The sequence below is a fragment of the Monodelphis domestica genome, chromosome 2 (assembly GCF_027887165.1).
Source record: "Monodelphis domestica isolate mMonDom1 chromosome 2, mMonDom1.pri, whole genome shotgun sequence".
NCBI classification, from domain to species: Eukaryota; Metazoa; Chordata; class Mammalia; order Didelphimorphia; family Didelphidae; genus Monodelphis; species Monodelphis domestica.
Window position 1 is genome coordinate 109,020,164 of NC_077228.1, and position 18,975 is coordinate 109,039,138.

At 40.6% G+C, this 18,975-nt stretch overlaps 1 long non-coding RNA gene across 1 annotated transcript; it reads right to left on the reverse strand.

The window, feature by feature from the left end:
• Positions 1-16,383: 16,383 nt before the first annotated feature.
• Positions 16,384-18,204, reverse strand: LOC103103887 (uncharacterized). The gene is made up of 2 exons (XR_461569.2): positions 17,702-18,204; positions 16,384-16,608 (listed from the first exon to the last, which is right to left on the reverse strand). It is a non-coding gene; the product is annotated as an uncharacterized LOC103103887 (long non-coding RNA).
• Positions 18,205-18,975: the final 771 nt, after the last annotated feature.

An 18,975-nucleotide genomic window follows, 5' to 3' on the forward strand; every position in this document is an offset into this window, starting at 1 on the left:
TCCTCCTTGAATTTGAAAATGGCATCCTATCCCTATATGTGCCTTTGTATTGGTTATCCCACATGCTTGAATTTGCTCCCTCCTCTGTGTCTTAAAATCCCTTTTTTTTAAGTTAAATTTCATCTTTTTAAACAAAGATTCACCTCTATCACCCACCACCTCTCTCAACCCCTTGAAAAATCAAGAAAAGCAAAACCTCTGTTGCAAACATGTAGAGTCAAGGAAAATGAATTCTCCATATTGATCATGTCATATACATATATATGTATGAACACACACACACATATATATGTATCAATATATTTCTATTTGTCTGTAGCTCAATTTACACTCTGAGTCAGTCACCTCTTTTTTAGGAGTTGGGTTGCATTTTTCATCTTCAGTCCTATGGAATTGTGGTTGGTCATTGTGTTGTTCAGAGTTCTTGAGTTTTTCAAAGAATTTTTTTTCAAAAAACAATATTGTTGTTGAATTAATTGTTCTTTCTGGTTTTCTTCCTCTGCATCAAATGATACAAGTCTTCTCAAATGTTTTTGAAATTGTCTCATTCATCATTTCTTATAGCATAATAGCAGTCTTTTTTTTTAACCCTTACCTTCTAGGTATTTCTGTGTATTCTAGGGCTAGGCAATGGGGGTTAAGTGACTTGCCCAGGGTCACACAGCTAGGAAATGCCTGAGGCCAAATTTGAACCCAGGACCTCCTATCTCTAGACCTTACTCTCAATCCACTGAACTAGCCAGCTGCCCCCCCATATACAATAGCATTCTATAACAGTCATAAGTCATAACTTGTTCAGTCATTCCCCAATTGTTGGGTATTACCTCAATTTCCAATTCTTTGCCTTCACAAAAAAAAGAGCTTCTATAAATATTTTTGTACATCTGGGCCCTTTTCCTCTTCCTTTGATCTCTTTGGAGAATAAACCTAGAAGAAGAAGTTTTGGATCAAAGAATGTGTATAGGTTAATAGCTCTGGGGCATAGGTATCACTCCAAATTGCTTTCCATATTAGCTGGACTAACTCACAGCTCCACTAACAGAGTATGAATATAGCTATTTTCTCATATTCCCTTTAGCATCTGTCACTTTCCTCTTGTCAACTTGGCCAATCTGATGGGTATAAAGTAGAAACTCAGAGTTGTTTGAATTTGCATTTCCCTTATTATCAGTGATTTGGAATCTCCCCCCCCCCCCCCAATGACTATTAATGGCACAGAATTCCCAGTTTCCTTCGAGTTTTAATGCTGGTGCCACCTTCTATAAAGAGGATCTTTCTAGAGTCCCCCTTGTTAGTGTTCCCTTTCTCTTCAAGTACCAGGATTCTTATTGGTCTAGATGCATGGGAGACAGTGTGGTACAATAGAAAGAGAATATGTTGGATTTGAAATTAGAGGTTTGAATCTCAGCTCTACCAGTTTAACTGTGTGACCTCAGGCAAGTCATTTACTCTTTTGGGGTTTCATTTTCTTCATCTATAAAGTGAGGGGTAGGACTAGGTCTCTTCTAACTCTAAACCCATAGTCATTTGTTATATGTCTAACCCACTCCCTGTAGAATAAAACTTTCTTGAGGGCAGGAAGTTCAGGAGCATATACAAAATTCTCTGTTTGGCATCTAACACCCTTCATAACTAACCCCCTCCTATCTTTCTAGTCTTCTATTTTGTTTTTAAACCCTCACCTTCTGTCTTAGAATTGATTCTAAATATTGGCTCCAAGACAGAAAGGTGACAAGGGCTAGGCAATGGATATTAAGTGATTTGCCCAAGGTCACACAGCTAGGAAGTGTCTCAGGCCACATTTGAACTCAGGACCTCCTGTTTCCAAACCTGGCTCTCAGGCCACTGAGGCATCTAGCTGCCTCTCTCTAATCTTCTTATTCCTTATTTTTTTTTGACAAGTATTCTTTGATCCAGTGGCAATGGGCTCTTTGCTGTTGCAGGAACAAAGTACTCCATCTTTAAATTCTGGACGTTTTCTCTGACTATCCCCCTGTCTAGAATGTTCTTACTTCTCAACCCTGCCTATTGGCTTCCCTGACTTCTTTCCAAGTCCTATCTAAAATCCTATCTCCTGTCTCAATAGATGCAGAAAAAGCCTTTGACAAAATACAACACTCATTCATATTGAAAACAGTAGAAAGCATAGGAATAGAAGGGCCTTTCCTAAAAATAATAAACAGTATATGTTCTAAAATCATCAGCCAACCTCATCTGCAATGGGGAAGGCTTCCCAATAAGATCAGGAATGAAACAAGGATGCCCATTATCACCTCTATTATTTAACATTGTACTAGAGACACTAGCAGTAGCAATTAGAGAAGAAAAAGAAATTGAAGGTATTAAAATTGGCAATGAGGAGACCAAGCTATCACTCTTTGTAGATGATATGATGGTCTACTTAAAGAATCCTAAAGAATCAACTAAAAAGCTAGTGGAAATAATCAACAAATTCAGCAAAGTTGCAGGATACAAAATAAACCCACATAAGTCATCAGCATTTCTATATATTTCAAACACAGCTCAGCAGCAAGAACTAGAAAGAGAAATTCCATTTAAAATCACCCCTAGACAATATAAAATACTTAGAAATCTATCTACCTAGACAAACACAGGAACTATATGAACACAACTATAAAACACTTTCCACACAATTAAAACTAGATCTAAACAACTGGAAAAACATTGATTGCTCATGGGTAGGACGAGCTAACATAATAAAAATGACCATCCTACCCAAACTTACATACTTATTTAGTGCCATACCCAGTGATATATCAAAAAACTTTTTTACTGAATTAGGAAAAAAATAACAAAGTTCATTTAGAAGAACAAAAGATCAAGGATATCCAGGGAAATCATGAAAAAAAAATGTGAAGGAAGGTGACCTTGCAGTCCCAGATCTCAAACTATGTACTGGCTAAGAGACAGAAAGGGGGATCAGTGGAATAGACTTGAGGTAAGTGACCTCAGCAAGACAGTGTATGATAAGCCCAAAGATCCCAGCTTTTGGGACAAAAATCTACTCTTTGATCAAAACTGCTGAGAAAATTGGAAGGCAGTATGGGAGAGATTGGAGTTGGATCAACATCTCACACCCTACACCAAGATAAACTCAGAATGGATGAATGACCTGAATATAAAGAAGGAAACTATAAGCAAATTAGGTGAACACAGAATAGTATACATATCAGATCTTTGGGAAAGGAAAGATTTTAAAACCAAGCAAGAGTTGGAAAAAATCACAAAATGTAAAATAAATAATTTTGATTACATCAAATTAAAAGGTTTTTGTAGAAACAAAATCAATACAACCAAAATTAGAAGGGAAGCAACAAGTTGGAAAACAATCTTTATAATAACAAAAACCTCTGACAAAGGTCTAATTACTCAAATTTACAAAGAGTTAAACCAATTGTACAAAAATCAAGGCATTCTCTAATTGATAAATGGGCAAGGGACATGAATAGGCAATTTTCAGTTAAAGAAATCAAAACTATTAATAAACACATGAAGAAGTGTTCTAAATCTCTTATAATCAGAGAGACACCAATCAAAACAACTCTGAGGTATCACCTCACACCTAGAAGATTGGCTAGCATGACAGCAAAGGAAAGTAATGAATGCTGGAGGGGATGTGGCAAAGTTTGGACATTAATGCATTTCTGGTGGAGTTGTGAATTGATTCAACCATTCTGGAGGTCAATTTGGAACTATGCCCAAAGGACACTAAAAGACTGTCTGCCCTTTGATCCAGCCATTGCACTGCTGGGTTTGAACCCCAAAGAGATAATAAGGGAAAAGCCTTGTACAAGAACATTCATAGCTGTGCTCTTTGAGGTGGCAAAAAATTGGAAAATGAGGGGATGTCCTTCAATTGGGGAATGGCTGAACAAATTGTGGTATATGTTGGTGATGGAATACTATTGGGCTCAAAGAAATAATAAACTGGAGGAATTCCATGGAGACTGGAATGACCTCCAGGAATTGATGCAGAGGAAAAGGAGCAGAACCAGGAGAACATTGTACACAGAGACTGATACACTGTAGTACAATCAAATGTAATGGACTTCACCATTAGTGGCAATGCAGTGATCATGAACAACCTGGAGGTATCTATGAGAAAGAACACTATCTACATTCAGAGGAAAAACTGTGGGAGTAAAACACCAAAGAAAAACAATTGCTTGATTACATGGGTTGAGGGGGATATGGTTGGGGATGTTGACTCTAAATGATCATCCTAGTGCAAACAATAACATGGAAATAGGTTCTGATCAAGGACACATGTAATACCCAGTGGAATTGCGTGTTGGCTATGGGAAAGGTGGTAGGAGGGGAGAGAGGGAAAGAATATGATTCTTGTAACCAAGGAATACTGTTCTCAATTGACTAAATAAAATTAAAAGAAAAAAATAATAAAATAAAATCTTATCTCCTGCAGGAAGCCTTTTCCAACCTTCCTTGATTCTTTTGATTATTTGTATCTATCCTGAATATATGGGGTGTATGGGATGTACAGGGAGGACTGGCACCTCTAGTATGAGGGCTTGCCGAGCCCTTTTCAGAGCTGTTCATCTCTGGCTGTCTGCTTGTCACACAACTCTCACCTGTGGCTCCAAGAAGCTGTAGCATGTGCAGTAGCCACACACACTGTCTTGATAGATGGGATAAACCAGGTTAAGGGTAACTTACAGGTCTTAAGTCTCATTTGTTGATGAATTAGGGGCACGTCTACCCCAAGCACATGAAAATGTTCCCTGGTGGAATGAGTGGATGAAAACAATTTGTTCCAATGGCTATAAAGGTGGCTCTGTGGAGCACTTAGAGCTTGGTCAGACTTCAAAAATGCCAAGGTCAACCAGTGCCTCCTGGCCATCCCTAGTTGTCCTGACTTTTGCCTTGCCATTGGACTTGGATAACGTTGGAGGATAAAGTGAGACTGATCAGACTTTGTACAACTCTGCCTCACTTAAACCCAACTCAAGCAGCAAGTCAAGACTCTGTGAAGTCATTGGTTCTCTTTGAAAGTAGTCCATCAACAACCAGCATCTATCATGTATATAGCTTGTTTGTAAATATGATTGCTTGTTGTCTCCTCCACTAGATTGTGAGCTCCTTGAGGGCAGGGACTGCCCCCCCTTTTTTTACATCACCACAGCTTAGCAAGAAAATGCCTGGAACATCATAGGTATTTAATAAATTTCTTAACTGCATTTTTTTCCACCTTTGCATGCCAAGCACCCAGCTCATATCTTAGTGCTTTGGTTTTTAATAATGTTCATTGGATTTAGTTTAATGGAATTGAATCAGAGAACAATAGGAGACAGTTCTGGTGATAGATTTCATATGGTCAGGTGCCAAAGCTAAGGTACAGACTCTAAGTGAGATAGACTAGGTTGAGTGATGATGAGGCTGCCACCTCTAAGACAGAACCCTAACACCCCAGGAGCCCCAAGGCCAATGAATTATCACTTTCTTTCCTCTACCCATACATCACTATTGCCCTCTTTCTCCCCTTTGCCACCTGGGAAAAGCTGCTCAAGGCAGCAGCAGTACTAGGAAGTTCCAATAAAATCACAGCTAGGGAGTTGTGTTGGGTCAACATAATTCAACGTAGTCTGATTCAATAAATATGGATTAAGTTCTTGTTGTGTACCAAGCTTTGGGAGAAGCACTGAGAGCCCAAAGATGAAAATATACAAGCAGCCCTCAAGAAACTCAAATTCTATTGGGGAAGTGAGACATTCACCCAAGGAGCTATAAAATGTTAGAATGGGATAAGTATGTAAAATATTCAACAGAGAAGACAATTGAGGAAGAAGGAACACTTTGAGCAGAGGGCATCTGGGGAGACTTCACGGAGGAGACTTTGAAGGAAGAGAAGGATTGGAGATGAAGTAAAAGTCCATTCCATGAGTGGAAGAAAACTTGCAATCAAAATAACAGCTAGGGGCTCTGTAGATAGATCCCATCTACTCACTCTTCCCACTGATATGTGTATTTATGGAAAAATACCCCCCACATTGGGGCATCTGGGTGGCTCAGTGGATTGAGAGCCAGGACTAGAGATGGGAGGTTCTGGGTTCAAATCTGACATCAGAAACTTCCTACCTGTGTAACTGTGGACAAGTCATTTAACACCCATTGCCTAACCTTTACCACTCTTCTGCCTTGGAACAAATATACAATATTATAAAAATTAAAATTAATCTCAAATAATAAAAAATATTATATTTTAAAAGATTTATTAATGATCATTAAAAGTAAAGGAATAAGGGGGCAGCTGGGTAGCTCAGTGGATTAAGAGCCAGTCCTAGAGACGGGAGGTCCTAGGTTCAAATCTGACCTCAGCCACTTCCCAGCTGTGTGACCCTGGGCAAGTCACTTGACCCCCATTGCCTAGCCCTTACCACTCTTCTGCCTTGGAGCCAATACACAGTATTGACTCCAAGACGGAAGGTAAGGGTTTTAAAAAAAAAAAGTAAAGGAATAAGAGGGTAACAAAATAAAAAACCACGTGCCCATGGCTAATCTACCCATTCAAAAACCCCACTTACCACCATGGTCGCAATCCAGGAAGCCAAGGGCATGAGACCAGCAACCCCACTGAATTTATCTCTCTGTCTACAGGAATTACATAACAACAGGAAGTCAGTGGGCTCTTGGGAAATGCCATTTTTAGGGTAACATATTTCCAATTATACAGTATTGATTCCAAGATGGAAGGTGAGACATTTTAAAAAATAGCTAGCATTTAAAATATTATCTCACTTAATCCTCAAAATGTAGGTATTATTATGTTGAAGTAGTTAGATGGCACAGCAGATAGAGGTAGGACTTGGAATCAGAGAGACCTGGGTTTGAATTCTGCCTCTTATTAACTAGCTCTGTGTAGAGTACTCACTAATATATCTCAGTCTCAGTTTCTTCATTTAGAAAACAAGGATAACAATAGCATGTATTTCAGAAGGTTGTTGTAATATAATGAGATAATGTATAGAAAGCAATTTGTAAACCTTAACTCACTACGTAAGTGCTAGCTATATTTTACAGGCAGGGAAATTGAGGCTGAGAGTGGTTTGCTTAGGGTCACACAGCTAGTAAGTATTTGAGGCAGCATTCAAACCCAGGTCCCTGATTCTAACTCCAGCACTCTATCCATTGTGCCATCTAGCAGACTACAAGGACCCACTGGAGGAAAGATGAGCTGGGGGGACAGTGAATAGTCCAGTTTGGCTGAACTTGGGGCATGAATATGAAACTGGGAGAGGGGGTGAGGAGTAAAGTGAAATAAGACCAGAAAAGGCAGAGAGCTTAAAGTCTCATTTTAAAGCTTCATTTTAGTGCAGGGACCTGGGGAGATGTTGACTGCAGCTTCAGAGACAAGAAGCTAACTCCTTTCAGTTCCATGGTGTTAGCCATGATCACTCCCTGCAATAGGTGAGTGAAATAGGGTCTTTCCTTCTGGGCTGTGGGACAGCTAGCTGATGCACTGGCTAGAGTACTGGCCCTCAAGTCAGGAAGACTCATTTTCATGAGTTCAAATCTGACCTCAGACGCTTATTAGCTCTGTGACTGGATAAATCACTTAACCCTGTTTGCCTCAGTTTCCTCATCTGTAAGATGAGCCAGAGAAGGAAATGGCAAGCCACTCCAGGATCTTTGCCAAGAAAACCCCCAAACTGGAGTCAGGAAGTCAGATAGGGTTGCAAAAATTGAACATTGAGGGCTCTGGGTCCTCAAGCCCCCCTAGATGAAGTTCTGGCTGTCAGGAGGCCCAGGTGTACACAATGGGAGGGCTGGGAACTGGAAGGAGTCATTGTTCCTTTGGCTACTTTATTTCCTTGGTTTGTGGCTGTTTGACAACAGCTGTAAAAATGGCTTATAAATTAGGTGCGGGGCTGTAAAATGTTGAAATGGCCTCAGTGGGGAATAAGCAGGGGGAATAGCTTTCCCCAGCCTTCTCAGACAGAAGGTCAAAGCCTGGAGCCCTGCCATAGGGGCCAGGAGGAGGGAAAGATTGTGTCTTCGTGTGTTGAGAAGGGGGTGGGTAGTGGTTGTCCCTCAGCTTTGACCGCTGTCCCTGGCTGCATCCAAGCTGGAGAGCCCACCCTGCACCTCCTCAGAGGCTCTTCAATCTGGGAGGTGTTTATATCCTTTCTGTGAAGTCCAAATTACAAGCAGGCAACTGGAGCCTGGGGGAAATAAACTCATGGATACAAGGCAGGGAACTTTTTTTCTGCTACTTTTAAAGGTTGATTTATATCAGCCTCCTGAAGTAAGAAGAAGACTTCAAATGAAGCCAATGAGGTAGAGAGGAGTTTGGGGAGGGGGAAAGAGGACACTGGGACAAACTGATTCTCACCCCTCCTCTGGAAGGCAATGTTTTCCAGTAGAAGAAGGACTGGATTTGGAGTCATAAGATTTGGATTTGAATCTTGTTTAGTAATTTAATAATCATTAGTAATTTTGTTTATTTCTTGTGTGACCTCAGGCAAATCAATTGACCTCTTTCAGCCTCAGTTCCCTCATCTGTAAAATCATGGGTTTGGATAGTTGATGTTTAAAGTCTTTTCCATTTCTCAATTCCATGGTCCTATGATCCCTGGACAAATGTTATCCATTCTTTGCATCTGTTTTCTCCTTTGTATAATGGGTAGAATTGTACCAAGCCCCATCTTTTACTGCCTCTATGAAATGGATCCTGTGCTTGTAGAATGGAAGGAGCACTATATATGGACTTAAAATACCTTAATTCAAATATAGGTTCAATTATTTATTACTTGTTTGCCCTTCGGCAAAGTTGCTGAACTCCCTTCCGTTTTTTTTCATCTGTAAAATGAAGGAATTGAACTAAGTGCTCTCCATGATCCATTCTGGAACAAAAGTCTATATTATGGAATCCATTGACCCTCTTTCCTTGATATGACCCTATGTATGTGGCAACTAAGTGGCTCAGTGGATTGAGAACTAAGGCCCAGAGACAGAAAGTTCTGGGTTCAAATTTGGCCCCAGACATTTCCTAGTTGTGTGACACTCAGCAAGTCACTTAACCCCCATTGCCTAGCCCTTACCACTCTTCTGCCTTGGAACCAATACACAGTATTGATCCTAAGATGGAAGGTGAGGGTTTTTTAAAAAAAGAAAGAACCCTGTGGATAGTGTGTGAATTATTATCTTCCACTTTACACATAAGGAAACTGAGGCTCACAGAGTCTAAGGTCATGCAATTAACAAATAATAGAGCTAGAATTGCTTCCAAATCGATTCATTTTTCCATTATATCATTACAAAGATTATTTAATTGGGAATAAGGACATCTGTGTCCTGTTATTGGGCTCTGCCACTAATTAGCTGTGTGACTGCCCTGTGGCTCAGTTTCTTCACTTACAAAATGAGGACCTTGTTTTAAATGATCTCTCCATTTCCTTCCATCTCTGATTCTATGACAAGGATTTGCTTAATCACATGGCTGGTCTAATAAGGAGAAGAGGGCTACAAGAACTGAGTACCACCTAAGAGCATCCTCATTCCTATAGAAAAAAATGGATCTAACTGCATCAAATGTCTCTCCCACCCCACATTTCTCCCTCTGCCCAAGGATGTTATAGAGTAGATTGTAAAATCACGTAGAAGATTAGATTTGACCATCATGAAGATCCTTCTAGCTCTGGATTGTTTTTCTTCCTTCTCAAGGACTGGCCCTGCAGAAGGAAGCCTCAGGGTAGATGGTCTGCTAAGAATATATAGAAAGATTTGTGGGATAATGTTGGCAGATAGGAATGTTGGACCCTATCTGTTTCACTTATATTCATTAAAAAAAAACCCCAAACCCTTACCTTTGGACTTAAACTTGACAGTATGTATTGTTTCTAAAGTAGAAGAGTGATAAAGGCTAGGCAAATGGGATTACCTTATTTTCTGTCTTAGTAGCAACCCTAAGTCAAAAGGGCAAATTCTCAGCAATTGAGGTTAAATGACTTGCCCACGTTCACACAGCTAGGAAGTGTCTGAGGTCAGATCTGAACGCCGAGTCCTCCTGATTCCAGGTCCAGTGCTCTATCCACTGTGATACCTAACCGCCTCACTTATATTCATTTTTATAACAATCAAGGAGGATTTGAAACCAAGATTCACCTCTATATCCCAGCCTCCATCCAGCTGCTATGGGATTTTGGCAGTTGGTGCAGAATGCTCCAAATGGGTTGAAGGGAACAGAAGAACAACCAAGAATAGAATAAGAATTTGAGAGATTTTCTAACCTCCAATTGGAAAGTAGTCTGGAACTATGAACCTTGAATTGACAGCCAACAAAAGGCAGTAAAAAGAGACATAAATAGCCTAGGACATTTGATTGTTGGTTTCCTGTATATGGTGACGCATAACTTTGTCTAAGCAATAATGGCCATCAGCCTACACTTGTCAGGGAGAGGATTTCTAATCATTGTACCTCAGTAGGTGCTAACAGCGAACAACTCATGACCCTAAAAAACCAAAGCCCACAAAAGGGTAGCCAAGAACAGCTCAGCAGATGGGAGATCAGAACATCTGGGGGGAATACACACAACAAAAAGGATGATTTGTCACTTTTTTTCTTTGTTATTTGATTAATACTTTTGTTTTGAATTAATGTAACCTCTAACTGGCTGTTTTAAGTAAAACATGGTGGTGGGGGCTCATGAATTTTGAGTTGGTGCTGACCCCTCCGAGTGTCAATCCCAAGGTAGCTTTTCTTAGGTCCCATGGGTGAAGGGGGTACATCAGGGGCCACAAACATGTTTTCAGAGGCTACAGTCACAGCAGATGAATGGTCTTTCTGTAGGCTCCTAGATTTTATTCAAATTATATTGCAAACTCCTTGAGGATGAGGGCCAAGATTCTTTTGCTTTGAGACTTCCATACTATAGTGTCTGACGCCATTGCCTCTGAAGATGCTTAGGAAGTGTTTACTGAAGAGCTAACCTTTTATTTTCTTGGGATCTTCAAAAAAAGAGTTGTTTGGATTCATCCTGCTCAGCTCTTCTTACTCCATTCTTCCAACCCTCCTCCTAGCCCTTGAGGACATTTCTCAGTACAGTTGTGTTTGTTTGCACTTCTCAGTATGTTCTCAGTATGTTTTCTTTGCTAGTGTCTTAAGTTATTTTTATGTATGTATCTTGTCTCACATGACCAGTTCCTGCAGGGCAAAGACTAGGTATCTCCTCTCTCTCTCTCTCTCTCTCTCTCTCTCTCTCTCTCTCTCTCTCTCTCTCTCTCTCTCTCTCTCTCTCTCTCATTCTCTTTCCCTTCTTCTCCCCTTCCCTGTCTCCCTTTTTCTCTCTCTCCCACTCTTTCTTTCTGTCTGCCTCTATCCTTTTCTCTCTCCTCCCTCTTTTTCTCTTTCTGTCTTTTCCTCTCTCTATCTGTCTTCTTTCTTTCTCTGCTTGTCTGTTTTTCTCTCTCTAGTTTAGGGCCCTTGAGGTCCACAGAGATGGGAGAGAGACTGGGGAGAGCAATCCAGGGAGCAGTGATGGTGGCAGAGACCCAAAGATTGAAATTCCTATCAAAGGGAGGATATGGTATGGTTTGGCTTTGCTATGCACCCTGCTTTCCTAGTTACATATTCTACAATGCTCCCTGAGCTGTTTACCCTGGCACAATCCCTGGAGAGTGGCATTTTTTTCTGGGATACCCTTCAACATTAAGACCATGAGATGTGTTGCTTGATGTAAAACCTTAATAAAAGGTTTCTGAGTTGAATTGAATGAGGTTTTCATGTGACCTTAAAGCACTCTCTAGATCTGAGTCACTATTATACCAATATGTCACCCATCATTTTAAGGATGGTGTTACCCAATTGTAGTTTTGTAGGAGTTGCAATGGCTTGTGATCAGGGACACATAACTGTGGGACAGCTCATCTGGTACTCTCTAGGTGATCCTGGATGATGAGAGCTAGCATTTATATATCCTTTTAACCTTTACAAATTACTTACAAGTATTATTTCATTTTATCCTCATAAATCTCAGGGCTATTACCCTGAGAGGTAGAGACTATTATTATCCCCATTTTGGAGATGAGGAAACTGAAACCGAGAAAGATTAAATGATCTACTCAGGGTCACACACCTCGTAAGTGTTCAGGTCAGCTTTGAACTTACAGCTTCCTGACTTCAGGTTCATTAGAATTGTTAGAATTCTCCAAGCCTTAGTTTTCCCATCTGTCAAATGGGCATAATAAAGTATCCTGTGGTCTCTATCTCACAGGGCAACAGTGGAGAACACATGAAGTAATGAGAGAAATATACAAATAGATATACAAACATGACATATCACTTCTATTAAAGAGGCAGATTAGCATAGAAAATTAGGGAAGCTCTGTGTGGGAATGGAGCTCCTGGAGTTGGCCTTATTAGCACTGAGAACTGTCACCAGGCACAGCTCACATACCTTCCCACATACTTACTCAAAGGGATAAAAAACTCCACTGAACTACATGTTCAAAAACATTTGCACCCATATGGATATATAAATACACGGTTACAGAAATATAACATAGGAATATAGATAGATTCTACTTCCACATTTGACACACTATGCACAGGCGAAGAAACAGGATAGTGGATAGAGTATACAAATCAGGAAGAACTCAGTAATTTATACCCTCCCTCAAACATTTTCTAGCTGTGTGACCCTGGGCAAGCCACCTAACCTTTGTATACCTCAGTTTTCTCATCTGTAAATGGTGATGATAATAATAGTAGTTACCTCCCAGGGTTGTTATGAGGATAAAACATATGTAAAGTGCTTGGCAAATTTTTTTAAACATTATTTTATTTGGTCATTTCCAAACATTATTCATTGGAAACAAAAATCATTTTCTTTTCCTCTCCCCGCCCCCCCCCCCCAACCACCTCTCCCATAGCCGGCGCACGATTCCACTGGGTATCACATGTGTTCTTGACTCGAACCCATTTCTGGCAAATTTTAAAGTGCTATATGAACTCTGGTTATTATTATTGTTAGTGGAGAGGATGCTGGACTTTGAGCCAGGTAGATATGAGTTCAAATCTTGCTTTTAATACCTACAATCTGGGTAATCATGGACACATCACCTAAGCTGAGCCTCAGCTTCTTCATCTATAATATATAGATAAGAATACCTGCTGTACCCCATCACAAAAGGTTGTTAGAGAAGACCATTGGAGACAGTGTATGCAAATTGTTTTGCAACCTTAAAGGAGATGTATAAAAATGTCAGTTATTATTAGTAGTATTACTATATATAAACATGCCATTGCATATTGTCAGGTTTATGCCAATATCCAATATGCATGTGTTTCTATCCAAATCCATAAAGGCAATATGAAATGTGCATGTGTGCCTGGCCAAATCCTCCCCCTTCCACCATCTGGATCTTCTGTGCTCATGGATGTACACACAGAGACAGGATGACTAGACCAATGGACCTTTCCAAGAGGAGGCACGCTGGTGGCCCACATTTCTCATCACATTGAATCCAAAGTAATCAGGACCACAGTGATGCTGACAAAGCTGAGTGTGCGTAGAATATATAAATTAAAAAGAGTTTGTTGAGAGTTTTCTGTGTGCTGGGGACGCAGTGGGGACACAACTGGAAAAGCAAGGCAATCTGCCTAGGAGAGCTGATATTCTAATTGGGGGAAATCGTTCTTTTTTCTTTTTGGAAGTAGAATCACAGTTTATCAAAGTAGAGAGGTAGAAGAGAACTTAGAAACCATCTACTCACATCCCCTTTGAATGAATTCCTTATACAACAAACACACAAAAAAAGATAAATAGGGAAAGGAGTCTTGGTCTGGGGAGTGAGAAGAATGGGGAATAGAGTCTTAGGGCAATCAATTGACTTGGCTTTTCCAAGTTTTTTTGATGTTTTGATGACAGGGTTCCAGAGTAAGTGGGTATGGGGTGGGCATTCTGGGTCCAGTTAGATATAATGGATAATATCAGCACTGATCAATCAGGATAGCTTAGCCCCAGGGCAAATTCTCCACTGGTGAATGACTTTAGTTACTCCAGGATACAGTTTCTATAGGTCTGGTTCATGAGGAGAAATAGTTCTATCAGTAGCATGCTACCCAGCATTGAAAGAAGAGGCTACCCTTCAAATGGTTTCCATTTGTCAAGACCAGCTATCATTTCTAGATGTGCTAGAATTCTAAATACTAAGTAGGTTGGAGTAAAACTAAAATCCACACAGTCTTACCTGCAGAATGAAAACTAGCCATTTTTGCTCCTGGGCCAGTAATACAAGATATATGCTTGGTGCAAAAAGGAGGCTTGGTGTTGAAACCCAGGTGCACACACACTTTGAGACCACTGCTGGGGAAGTCTTTGGGGGAAGATGACCAGAGACCACCCCCTGACAGCAAATCTGCATCAGAGTGTGACTTCTAGTAGCTTTCTATTTAAAGAAGTTATTCTTGATGACTAGGTGCTAAACTAAGTTGCTTCTGCATTGCAAAGGACAGAAAATCTTGTCAGTCCTCTAAATTTCAGCAACTTGGGCTAAGGTCTTCATCTTAGTTACTTAATCTATTCACCAATTTGAGATGGCAAATCCAACCTCAGTTTTAATGATTTCTTTTGTACCTTCTGTATTTGTTTACCCAGTGAACTGATTCTGAGCTGGTATTTTAATTATCATTTTGAATTATAGCTTGGATCCCCACATCTTCCTTTGCCTTACTCTACCTGTTACCCATCCTTGCAATTGACTTTAATTACCATCATGTCTGTAACCCTTTCTCATAGGGAATAGGGACCTAGTATAGGTCTGCTTTGTGAATGGTGCTGGCATAACATCAGTTTATACCTCTAAGCTTTATGAATTTTTAAAAAACCCTTACTTTCAGTTTTAGGATTACTACTAAGTATCTATTCCAAGGCAGAAAAGTGGTAAGGGCCAGGCAGTTGGGGTTAAGAGATTTGCCCAGGGTCACACAGCTAGGAAGTATCTGTTCAAATTTGAACCCAGGATCTCCTGTCTTTAGGCCTGACTCTCACTGAGCATCCTAGTTGCCCCAAGCTTTGCAAAATTTCAAAATCTCTCCACTAGTGATAAAATTACCAATTGTACCAAGTGGTACCAATACAAGATAGGTACAAATATGAGGAGGTAGTACATGGAAAGGCTCTGTTTTTAAGATTTGGCTCAAATGAGGCAGTTAGGAGGCTACTTTTTTGCAGGAGGCCTTCTTCTCCTGGGATAGCACCTCTAAGGTTTTCTTTTCAGAATAGTCTCAAGCACATTTGTTATTGCTTTTCAGTTGTTTTGGCAATATCTTGTCCAACTCTTTGTGGTTCTTTGTTTCTCTCTTTCTCCCTCCCTCCCTCCCTCTCTTCCTTCCTCCCTCCCTCCCTTCCTTCCTTCCTTTCTTCCTTTCTTCCTTTCTTCCTTCCTTCCTTCCTTCCTTCCTTCCTTCCTTCCTTCCTTCCTTCCTTCCTTCCTTCCTTCCTTCCTTCCTTCCTTCCTTCCTTCCTTCCTTCCATAAGTAAGTCAGTTAGTATATTTGGCCACATTTGAACTCAGGAAAATGGATCTTCCTGACTTCAGGGTCTACACTCTATCCACTGTGCCACGGAGCTGCCCCTCTGGCACATAATCAGCCTTTAATAAATGCTTGTTGGTTAGTTTGTTAAATGGTTGCCTTTGGGAAGACTTTCAGCAAAAGCTAAAAGTCTGCTGGGGCAGAGAAATTTAAATGTAAAGGGAAAAGCCCTTAGATGCAAAGTAGACAGCAGGGAATCTTGACTACCTTAAATACATATATGAAGAGGTCAGCTAGACAATGAACCTGCCTCCGGGGCATAGATTGCATTCATGTCTCTATCCCCAGCCACTCATCTCTGTATGATTCCCATAGGAGTCAGAGAGGTGAAACTGGCTGTATTGAAACCAATCACCCCAAGGCAAGTTGGAGCCACAGAGGAGGGAAGGGACTTTTGCTTAAAGAAGGATTTGTCTCCTAGGAGAGGCAAGATTTCTCCCTATGACTGCCTGGAAGTGATAAATAACCTGGGAACTGAGGTTCTGAGATATTCAAAGGGAAGGAGCTTCTGGCACTCCTAAACTAATGGTCCTTCTCCTCTGTAAGATTCCAGCAGAAAAGATCCTGGTGACACTCTAGATGCAGAGGGAACGTCCATCCAAGCCAATAGATAAAGACGGAAGAAGGCTTTCGTTGCCCACTAAAAAAAATGACCCTGGGAGGCCAATGGTTTGACCTAGGCAGTGGATTAGCCCATGTAGCTTAGATACTTCACCCAAGAAGATCAAGCCTAGGTAAGCTACCAGTCCTATGGAAATACTTAGACCCGAGATAGTGAATGTTTTAGAGACAGAGTACCCAAACTACAACCCTCATGTGTCATGTGAGTCTCCCATTTTACCCCAGATAGAGGAGGGAGGAAGTGCTTCCTTTGGGCTGTTAGGCAGAGGAGTGGGTGATGGGAGAAATATCTTCAGGAATGGTGCAGAGGGGGAGGGGAATAGTCCCCTCCAGCAAGCATGCCATAGGTTCGCCATCATGGGAGAAGCCAGCTCAGCACAACATGGATGTTGACTTGTCCATCACCAAGATATGCCCTGCAGAAAGAAAAAGGAAACTGAGGCTCTAAAGTTCCAGAATTATTAGTTGCCTTGTTCTTAGGTATTCCCTGTAAATGTGCCTCCTTAGCATTGTTCTTTTTCACTCTTCCCCCTTTCTATGACAGACTTTCATAGATAGATGATGGCTGTCTATCTGGGACAGTGTGTGCCTAGTTTCTGGAAAATAATTGACTTTACTGGTTGTTAAGAGGAAACATACTGGTGGGAGCCAATGACCTTGAATTTAGGAGGATAATTACCCAAAGGATAACTAGAACCCTGAAAGTCGTAGCAGTCACCCTTATGGGAATCTAAACAGTTGGTGGCACCTTGAGCTAACCAATTGAGCCCCTAGAGGAGTGATGCTCAAAGAGTTTTGTACTCATGAGATAATTATATATCTATATCTATATCTATTTATCTATCTATCTGTATGTATGTATGTATATTGTCAACTTGGAATCTAGAAATCCCAAGTTTGATCTTGTCACATGAGAGTTTCTCCCAGAGGGAGATACCAGACTCAAGATTGTACCACAGTGTATCAGTCTCTGTGTACATTATTCTCCTGGTTCTGCTCTTTTCGCTCCACATCACTTCCTGGAGGATGTTCCAGTCTCCATGGAATTCCTCCACTTTATTATTCCTTTTAGCACAATAGTATTCCATCACCAACAGATACCACAATTTGTTCAGCCATTCCCCAATTGATGGGCATCCCCTCATTTTCCAATTTTTGGCCACCACAAAGAGCACAGTTATGAATATTCTTGTACAATAGACCAGAAACTTCTCAAAGGCCAGGACTCTGTCTCATTTATCCTTGTTCTCACATAGTGCCTAGAATAGTGAGTTGTGGGTGCTTAATACATGTTGAACGAACATTCTTGAATGGATGGAAACATGTAAGGGGACTAGATCACAGCTTCTCTCTCTTCCTAGCCATGTCATTGACTGGATGAGCTGACAGTCAGTAGCAGGTCAGCCAATAACAGTTTTAGTTGGTGTCATAGAATCCTGACTTTTCTCATGGTGCTTGACAGTCAGTAACAGAAGAGTGGGAATAAGAATGAGTGTTCCTCCTTCTTACCTTCTTCTTACCTTCTTCTCTGTGACTGAAGAAAAGAAGATCTGAAGCAAAATACAAGGGTATAAAGGGTACAAAGTGTTTGCCTTTGGTGTGGAAATGCTAAAGCAATAGGAAACTCTACCCAGACTTTATCTTGCTGCTCACCATCTCCTTTGTGACCTCATAAGTCACTTGTAGGGTGAGGAGCAGTGCTCCCAGATAGGATCCGTGTATCCCCAAATAATGAAGTGCTCATTAATATTCCCACCCCCTGCTGCATTCATCATGATATATTGGAAAGAGCATTGGACTTGGAATCAGAGCACCCAAGCTTGTATGCCAGGTCCTGCCACCTGTTCCCTATGTGAACTTGAGTAAGTTACTTCCCTTCTCTGAGAAGATGGTTTCCTCTTTGAAATGAGAGAGCAGGACTGGGATTCAAAAAGGTCTTTACAGACTAGAACACTGGGCTGAATTAATGAGTGTTCATTTAAAAGGGGGAAAATTACAAGTCTTCCACCTGAAAACAAACAACTTTACAAATAAAATGAGGGGAAAACATGGCGCAGTGGTAGTTTGGCTGAATGAGATCTGGGAGTTTTATTGGATCACCAGAAAGACAATCAATATAAGTATACAATAAGAGAAGTATGGTGTTCAAGATGGAAAGGAAATTTGACATGTTGGATAGAGAGCTATCCTTGAAGGTAAGAAGCTCTGGATTCAAGTTCTGTCTCTGACATGCTGGGGAGAAGATGATAGGCAAATCATTTCCCCTTCAGTATCCAGACAACTCTCTAAGAACAGAAAACAGAATAAAAGTGTCCATGACTTGGAGAGTGATAGTTCCAATATCTTCCACCTTGGTCTGGCTATACCTGGAGTTTAGGAAAGGCATTTGCAGGATGGAGAATGTCCAGAGGTGCATAACCAATATAACTTCAAGTTCATTGCATATTAGGGATATTTTAGAGTCTGGGGAGAAGAGGTAAGAATGGGGAGGAGATACATGATAGTTGTTTTCAAATTTTTGCAGGCTATCATGTGGGAGATAAATTAGACTTGTTCTTATTGGTCCCATAAAATAAAACAGTAGCAAAGGTGAAAAAAAGCAAATTTAGTTTTTCAACATTAGGAAAAAGGCTTTAATAAAGCTATCCCAGAGGATAATTCTTGATCTCAGGGGTGAGAAATCTCCAAACAAAGATGGGATGAGAAATTGTGAGATTTGTTGTCTAAGGAATCCTTCAGGTATGGGTGAAACTAGATGACTTCAAAAATCTCTTCTAAAGACT